At 23.2% G+C, this 7,703-nt stretch overlaps 3 pseudogenes; 2 read left to right on the forward strand and 1 right to left on the reverse strand.

Annotated features, from left to right (window-relative positions):
- The first annotated feature begins 397 nt into the window (after positions 1-397).
- On the forward strand, positions 398-2,574 carry LOC143378334 (cytochrome c oxidase subunit 1 pseudogene; annotated as a pseudogene).
- Positions 2,173-3,352, forward strand: LOC143378332 (cytochrome c oxidase subunit 2 pseudogene; annotated as a pseudogene).
- Positions 3,353-5,842: 2,490 nt separating this feature from the next.
- On the reverse strand, positions 5,843-6,959 carry LOC143378333 (NADH-ubiquinone oxidoreductase chain 5 pseudogene; annotated as a pseudogene).
- Between the last annotated feature and the right edge of the window lie 744 nt (positions 6,960-7,703).

Consider the following 7,703-nt stretch of genomic DNA (forward strand, 5'->3'; position numbering starts at 1 on the left):
AATAACAATTTTATCAAAAAACTACAACGCTAGAATCGTCTACTTCATCATCTCATTTATTAGAAGAACAATCATATTCCTAGAATTATTATATATCCATCAATTAATCCAAATATTTTAATTATTTTAAGAGTTATAATTAAAATTGCTAATATTTCCATTTAATCTATGATTTAACTCAATAAGAAAATCGCTAAGTAATAAACTTAGGAGTACTAATAACACTTATAAAATTTATCCCATTAAACATTATACATTTAACAATTGAAATAAATCAATTTATTATACCATTTATTCTAGCAAGAATAATTATTTCACCAATTGCAGCAATTAATAAATACTCATTAAAATTAATCTTGTCATATTCATCCATTCATCAAACTAGATTAATAATAATAATATATACATAAATTTTTATATATTCATAGGATACTTTATAATATACTCAATTATTACATTAAACTTATTATCATTATTAAATAGAACAAGAAGTAAATTAAAATACGAATTCATTATAAACAAAAAAACAAAAATCACATTCTTTCTATTTATAATTTCATACTCTTACTTTCCACCAATAATAACATTTATTATAAAATGATCACTAATCGAAAATCTTCTAATTAATAAATAACCAATTAAAACTAGTTTCAATTATCGTAATAATCTCTAGATGTCTTATAATCTGAAGATACATAAATTTTATAAATAACAATATTTATAAATACAATAATTTTAACAAAATATTTACAAAAAAAATGAACCATAACCCACAAAAAAACCTAATATTGATCTACATATTAATACTAACAGCATTCATGTATACATACATCAATTTCTAAATCATTAATCTTATCTTTAAACTTGCAATTTAATATTTTTCTTAAACTATAGAAATTAATAGTTCTAGAAAAATAACTTCCATATATAAATTTACAATTTACTCCTTTTATCAGGCATAGAACTCTAAAATTTTAAGTTAAAAGTAAACTCTTAATCTTCAAAATTAACAATATATTAATATTTAATATAAATTTTAATATATTACAAAACATGACTATATTCAACCAATCATAAGAATATCGGAATACTATATTTATTTTCGCAATATGAGCAGGTATAATTGGTGCATCACTAAGATTTATTATCCGTATAGAACTAAGAAATCCAGGTAGATGAATTAATAATGATCAAATTTATAATACTATTGTAACTTCTCATGCATTTATTATAATCTTCTTCATAGTAATGCCATTTATAATCGGAGGTTTCGGAAACTGACTCACACCATTAATATTAGGAGCGCCCGACATGGCTTTCCCGCGAATAAATAATATAAGATTCTGATTTATTACCTCCATCGATTCTAGTTATCCTAATAAGAATAATTCTAAATTCAGGTTCAGTACAGGATGAACAGTATATCCACCATTATCATCATATTCATATCACCCATCATCATCCGTAGATTTAACAATCTTTTCACTCCATATTGCAGGAATTTCCTCAATTATAGGAGCAATTAATTTTATTGTAACAATTCTAAATATAAAAAATATTTCATTAAACTACGATCAATTACCATTATTTCCATGATCAGTATTCATTACCACAATTCTTCTTTTAATCTCACTTCCAGTCCTAGCTGGAGCTATTACAATATTACTATCAGATCGAAACTTAAACTCATCATTTTTGACCCAATAGGAGGTGGTGATCCAATTCTTTATCAACATCTATTTTGATTTTTTGGTCATCCAGAAGTATATATTTTAATTCTTCCTGGATTTGGTCTAATTTCACACATTATTTATAATGAAAGAGGGAAAAAAGAAACATTTGGAAATATTGGAATAATTTATGCAATACTAGGTATTGGATTTCTTGGATTTATTGTATGAGCCCATCATATATTCACTGTTGGGTTAGACGTAGATACACGAGCATACTTTACCTCAGCTACAATAATTATTGCAATTCCTACGGGAATTAAAGTATTTAGATGATTAGCTACTTATCATGGTGCAAAGATAAATATAAATCCACAAATCTTATGGTCACTAGGATTCATTTTCCTATTCACCATAGGAGGTTTAACCGGAATTATATTATCAAATTCATCAATTGATATTATTCTACATGATACATATTATGTAGTTGGTCATTTTCATTATGTATTGTCAATAGGAGCAGTCTTTTCAATTATTGCCAGAATTGTACATTGATTTCCAGCAGTAACTGGATTTTCAATAAATAATAAATGATTAAAAATCCAATTCTTTATAATATTTATTGGTGTAAATTTAACATTCTTTCCACAACATTTCCTAGGATTAATAGGAATACCACGACGATACTCGGAATACCCAGATGTATATTACTGTTGAAATTTATTATCCTCTATAGGAGCAATTATTTCATTAAACAGAACAATTTTATTTATTTTCATTATGCTTGAAAGATTTATATCAAAACGAATTATTATATTTAAATTTAATCAAAGTTCACTAGAATGGTCACAAAATTATCCACCATTCAATCACTCATTCAATGAAATTCCAATTGTAACAAAATTTTAATATGGCAGAATAGTGCAATGGATTTAAGCCCCATACATAAAATTAAAATTTTTATTAAAAATAGCTACATGAAACATAATATCATTCCAAGATCCAAATTCACCATTTGCTGATAATTTAAATGCATTTCACAATCTAACCATAATCATATTAATCATAATTATTTCATCTACAATAATCACTATAATTAACATAATTAAAATAAATTTACTAACCGATTCCTTTTAAATAATCACTCAATTGAAATTATCTGAACAATTACTCCAATAATCATATTAATAACAATCGCAGTACCATCTATAAAAACCCTATACTTTATTGATGAATTATGAAATCCATTCTTTACAATTAAATCAATTGGTCATCAATGATATTGAAGTTACGAATATCCAGATTTTAATAATATCGAATTTAATTCATACATAATTAATGAAATTGAAAACTTAAATACATTTCGTCTTCTAGATGTAGATAATCGAATAATTGTTCCTTACAAAATTCCTATTCGATTAATTACTACATCTACAGATGTAATCCACTCATGAACTATTCCTTCTATAGGTATAAAAATAGATGCAACTCCCGGACGAATCAATCAAATAACTTTACTACTCTAACCGAGCAGGATTATTCTATGGACAATGCTCAGAAATCTGTGGATCAAATCATAGATTTATACCAATCGTAATAGAAAGAACATCAATTAAAAACTTTAAAAACTGACTAAACTCATTTTAAAACAATTAAAGAATTAGTTAAAAAATAACATTAAATTGTCAATTTAAAATTATTAATAAATAATATTTTTTCATTAGATGTCTGAAATGCAAGAATTGGTCTCTTAAACCATATTATAGTACAAGCGAATACTTCTAATGAATATTAATAATCTTTCATCCCTCAAATAAAACCTATAATTTGATTAATAATAATATTAATAACCTTAATAATAATTATAACAACAATCATTATAAATTTCTTTACAAATACAACACTATCAACTCAAAAAAAAAACAAAAAAATTAATTCAATTAAATGAAAATGATAACAAATCTATTCTCAATCTTTGACCCATCAACCAGAACAATATTATCCCTAAATTGAATTAGTTTAACAATTCCACTATTAATTTTATCCAATAACTACTGATTTTTACCATCACGAATCAATATAATATGAATACTATTAAATAATTTTATATTCAAAAGAATTCAAATTATTAACAAATAAAAAAATATTTATTAACTATTAATTATTTTTATCAGCTTAATAAAAATAATTCTTCTATTTAACCTATTTGGACTATTTCCCTACATTTTCACACCTACAAGTCATCTTAATATTAATTTAGCATTATCATTAAGATTATGAATAAGATTTATAATTTATGGATGATGAAAAAACACAAACAAAATATTTATTCATCTAGTTCCAATAAATACACCAACAGTTCTAATAAATTTTATAGTTATTATTGAATCAATTAGAAATATCATTCGACCATGAACATTAGCAATTCGATTAACTGCTAATATACTAGCAGGTCACCTATTACTATCACTTTTAGGTAATTCATTAAATAATTTTCTAATAATTATACCAATTATAATTATTATTCAAAATATACTATTTATTCTAGAAATCTCAGTTGCAATAATTCAATCTTACGTATTCTCAATTTTAAGAACCTTATACTTTAATGAATCAAATTATGACAATATCTAATCACCCATTTCATATAGTTACAGTAAGACCATGACCTATATTAACATCAATTAATATTATAAACACTTTTATAGGAATAATTTTACTATTTCATCTAAAAATAAAATTATTAATATTTTTAAGAATAATCACTCTAATCATATGTATAATTCAATGATGACGAGATGTTATTCGAGAAAGAACATTTCAAGGATTTCATTCACTAACAGTAACTAAATTAATCAAAATAAGAATAATCATATTCATTATTTCAGAACTTCTATTTTTTGTAGCATTCTTCTGAGCATACTTTCATAGATCAATTACACCAAGAATTGAAATTGGTAATAAACTGACCACCAACTTCAATTGAACAATTCAACCCATACAATATTCCTTTATTAAATTCAATTATTTTAATTTCATCAGGAATTACAATTACATGAAGACACTACGCTATACTAAATAATAACTTTAAAGAAACAAAAATTAGATTATTATTAACAATTATTTTAGGAATATACTTCCTACATTACAAATTTATGAATATATAGAAGCACCTTTCTGTTTTAACGATAGAATTTATGGTTCAATTTTCTTTATAACAACAGGATTTCATGGTTCACATGTAAATATTGGTTTAATTTTTCTATCTACTTGTTTCATCCGATTAAATATAAATCATTTCTCAAAAATACATCATCTAAATTTCGAAACCGCATCATGATATTGACATTTTGTAGACATCATCTGATTATTTCTATATATTACAATCTACTGATGAAACTTCTAATATATATAGTATAATAATTACATTTAACTTCCAATTAAAAGATTTTAATAAAATAAAATATATATAATTATCTCCATAATAATAATTCTCATCGTATTCTCAATTATCCCTATTTTAATAATTTTTCTAAATATAATATTTACAAAAGTAATTAACAAAACCGAAAAAAAATAACCCCATTGAATGTGGATTCAATCCAATACAAGACCACGATTACCATTTTCAATTCAATTTTCTTAATTACCCTAATATTCCTAATCTTTGACATTGAAATTATTCTAATCATCCCAATTCTACACTAATTAAATATAAAATTATAATATCAACAAAATCAACATTCTATTTATTATTATTAATATTATTATTAGTTTATGAATTGAATGAATATTCAATATTCTCTTATCTAGAATGAATCAATTAGGATATTAGTTAATAAATAACAATTAAATTGCATTTAATAATTACTTAAACTAGTATATCTTATAAATAATTATATACACAACAATAGTCAAATCTTTAAGTCGAAATTAAAAGTAAATAATTACTTTATATATTAATTGAAACCAAAGTAGAGGTAAATTATTGTTAATAATTCAAATGATTATAAATCCAATTAAATAGGAAATAAAATATAGAACTTCTAATTCTAATCAAAATGTTTAATCATTTATATTTCTAATTTATATAGTTTAAAAAAAACATTATATTTTCAATATAAAATTAATTTAAAATTTATAAATTATATTTAAAAATAAAAATTATTACCTTAATATTTTCAATATTATGCTCTTTTTAAGCTATTTAAATTAATAAATAATTATAATTAGCAAATACATATAAATATAAATTTTTACGATCAAAATTAAATCAAATCGCTTCACATCTAGCAAGTTAATCAAATACATCATTTTATAGATTCTTAATCCTCTAAGAGACTCATATCAGCCCTTCTCAAATCAACTCTCATATCTATAAAAATTAAAAATAAGTCACTTATAAGAAAATTTAAAGAAAATATTTAAAAAGTACATAGAAGCAAAAAAATAAATAATACTCAAGAATCTAGTTATTTCACTTAAATAAAATAGATAGCCCAAAAATATACCATATATATATATCTTTATAATCAGAATCTTATCAAAATTCATCAATATAAAAAAATATTTCCTATAAACCAATTTAGCAAAAACCCTTCCACCAAAAAATAGACATCAACATTAAAAATATCATTCTAACTCTAATCAATTTTCTTTCTTTAAGATTTGAAAAAGGGAAAAAACTATAGTAATCCAAAAATAACCAGATTACCAACCGAATAGAATAACTAACAGTAAAAATTATAGATAAATAAAATATTAATATTAATAACAAATTTATTGATCTAACTAAAAATACTCGAAAATTAAATCCTTTGAATAAAAACCAGATAAAAAAGGAATCCCACATAAACAAAATAAAGAAATAATTATAACAATACTCTTTAAGGGATAAATATAAAATATACCACCATAATTACGAATATCTTGATTATCATTCATTGAATGAATAAAACCACCTACACATAAAAACATTAAAGATTTAAACATTGCATGAATTACCAAATGAAAAAAAGCTAAATCACTCAAACCAAAAAACATAATACTCATTATAAATCCTAACTGACTTAAAGTAGACAATGCAATAATCTTTTTTAAATCAAACTCAAAATTAGCAATTAAACCCGACATCATCATCGTAAAAACAGACACAAAAATTAAAACCCCCAAATCAAAACAAAATAAAACCTCATTATAACGAATTATTAAATAAACACCAGCAGTTACTAAAGTAGAAGAATGAACCAAAGAAGATACAGGTGTAGGAGCAGTTATAGCTGCAGGTAATCAAGAAGAAAAAGGTATTTGAGCTCTCTTAGTAAATATAGCAATAAAAATAAAAACCATTATAAATCTATCAAAAGAATACAACATTAAATTTCATGATCCAACAAATGCGCCAAACCTGATCAGCATTAGCAAACCAATGTCTCCTAACCGATTGCATAAAATAGTTAATATACCAGATCTATAAGCAATATCTCTCTGATAATACACTACTAAACAATATGAAATCAGGCCCAGCCCATCCCAGCCTAATAAGATACTTAAAATATTAGGCCTTAAAATCATTAAACATATAGATAAAACAAACAAAAAAATAAGATACTTTAACCGATCAATACTCTTATCACCAGATATATAATCCATACTATACAAAAGAACTATTGAAGAAATAATCAAAACCACACCTAAAAAAATTATACCAGTATAATCAATATAAATAGTTATTCTAAAAACCAAAGAACCAACCTCAAAAATTGTTCAGTCAAATACACATAAAAATAAATTTATATATATGTATACTCCAAACACAATATATGCAATCCCACAAAAAAAAATAATAATTCTGAAGATTATTTAAAGTAAAAAATACATCTTTGATCCCACAAATCAAAATTTTTAATTAAACTATTTAAATAATAAAATATAGATAAATTCAAAAACAAAAAATTTAAAGGAATTCAATGAATAAGCAAAACAAAATAATTTACTACAATACCTCTACTTATTTTAAGTCATAAATTAGAA

Source organism: Andrena cerasifolii, unplaced genomic scaffold (assembly GCF_050908995.1).
Source record: "Andrena cerasifolii isolate SP2316 unplaced genomic scaffold, iyAndCera1_principal scaffold3279, whole genome shotgun sequence".
Taxonomy (NCBI): domain Eukaryota; kingdom Metazoa; phylum Arthropoda; class Insecta; order Hymenoptera; family Andrenidae; genus Andrena; species Andrena cerasifolii.